Source organism: Sinocyclocheilus rhinocerous, unplaced genomic scaffold (genome assembly GCF_001515625.1).
Source record: "Sinocyclocheilus rhinocerous isolate Xijiao unplaced genomic scaffold, SAMN03320098_v1.1 scaffold2928, whole genome shotgun sequence".
Taxonomy (NCBI): domain Eukaryota; kingdom Metazoa; phylum Chordata; class Actinopteri; order Cypriniformes; family Cyprinidae; genus Sinocyclocheilus; species Sinocyclocheilus rhinocerous.
Genome location: NW_015667294.1, coordinates 71,027 through 73,094, shown reverse-complemented (window position 1 = coordinate 73,094; position 2,068 = coordinate 71,027). Strand labels below are relative to the sequence as shown.

The 2,068-nt window shown below is 37.6% G+C and overlaps 1 protein-coding gene across 1 annotated transcript in view; it reads right to left on the bottom strand.

Annotated features, from left to right (window-relative positions):
* LOC107733659 (extracellular calcium-sensing receptor-like) overlaps positions 1 to 2,068 on the bottom strand; it is an 80,319-nt gene that overhangs the window by 34,051 nt on the left and 44,200 nt on the right. The window lies entirely within an intron of this gene.

Genomic DNA, 2,068 nt, shown 5'->3' with positions numbered 1-2,068 from the left:
AGCCTCAAATTAGAAATTTGATCGCATATCTGCTGCCACTGCCAGACAAAAAAACAGATGACAGCTGTGGTTAAACGCGATAAAACGTGCGAACTGGACAGAAACGATCGGATCGTCCATCCTTTGAGTGAGAGTGTAACGTTACAGGTCGGCCGATCTGGTTTTGTGGTTAAAGTTAACCTTTTCGACATGTTTCCGTGTTGTCGTTGCTCAGCAATGGCATGGATGCGATGTTGTCTGGGGGTTTGGCAAAAGGAGAGTGGGACCGTGGGCGGTGCTCGGGGTGGTGACTGAAGGCGGTTGACTGTGTAGTTCTGACGTCAACTTTTTACAGAAATCACAACGGTTCGTGAAAAATCACAGCTACTTTATGCAGGCTGTGTGCATTTTAATGTGGACTGACTGTTTTTAAACTTATATGGTAGTTACATAGCACCTAGACCTCAGTTATCATGAAAAAAGCCAGGAAATTTAAGTTTTGACAATATGGGACCTTTAATTAAATGCAGTCAGTTCACAGTTCAAATCTGTGTGTCCGTTTCAATAGAACAGTCTATGAATTTGCAAGAACCGATCTCCGATTTGAAAATAAACAACCATCCGCTTTCTGTGTAATGCGTGCGATCATGAAATGCACCAGTTCGGGCCTGATGAACAAAGCAACGAGCAGCAACACGAATGCTGAGGGAAAGTTTCACATCAATTCACTCCGTTTTCCAGCGCATTTGTTTTCCTCCATCCGGGGAAAACTTGAGTAACGAATCCTTTGCGTTTCTTTCGGCGTTTTAGAAGTGTTCAAGACTCGGTGGGTGGCTCACCATCTTGATCTATGTGATGATGAACTCTATGTCATCACCGTTTTCACGTCAAGAACGATGAAATCTCAATCTCTTGTAACGCAAAAAGACTCGTTCAAATAAAATAAACGTTTTACCAAACTTTCCATTTAGTTTAACTCAAAGTTTATCTTATTTTATCTCAAAATGTCCCCGCCGATCAATCCGTGCTCCTCCTCGCACTCTCGTCTCAATCTTATCGTCATCATGCTGCTCACGTTGACTTCACCTGATTGGTCAACAGTGCGTTCCTCACGTTTTTCTTAAAGGCAACAATCCATATTTCACATGCATCGTTACAGTCAGAGAAAATGAACATAGCATAAATGACAGAAAAATGAACAAGTACACATTTTATTACATCCATGACAGGAAAAAATAAAATGTACTTTAAATTGAACACTGAAGATTAAATATTAAACCTTTTAATATAATAGCAAATAACTTCATTTTAATCAACTTTTGTGTTTTTAGTAACCCCAAAATAATTTACTATTTATTTATTATCTATAGTTGTTTTTGTTTTGTTTTTTTCCTAGGGGTAACATAAGGTTTACTCTACTCTTCTCCCAGTTCACCAGAAACTTATTTTAATGTTTTTCAGGAGGAGAGGATGAAATTTGTTTTAAGTTCCATAGCTCGGATTCAGCGCGAACTGACATGGTGGCGCCCATTAACCGTTACAGTTCAACTGGCATGGTCATTATAAAGGTGTTTAAACTACCAAATACATATCTCATATACATAAATATCTCACGCTAGGGGCTCAGTTAGAATATTTCAAACTCGCATGCAAAAGTTTTTATTTTTATTTTTTTCTCAGTTTAACGCCTTAAAATATTTAACACAATTAACAAGGGTTGGTACGGTGATGCATTGCTGCCACACACATATTATTTTTTCCACTCAATTATGTCGTAATAACGAGATGTTATATCGTTTTAACGACATCTTTTCTCGTTTTAACGACATCTTTTCTCGTTAAAACAACATCTTTTCTTGTTAAAACAACATCTTTTCTCGTAATAACGACATGTTTTCTCGTTAAAACGACATCTTTTCTCATAATAACGAGAAGTTTTCTCGTTAAAACGACATCTTTTCTAGTTAAAACGACACCTTTTCTCGTTAAAAAAACGTTTTTTCTCGTAATAACGACGTTTTCCGTTATTATTATAAATATGTGCTATATGGTACATTATGTGAGCGAGCTAAGTGACTGTCCGCGCTGC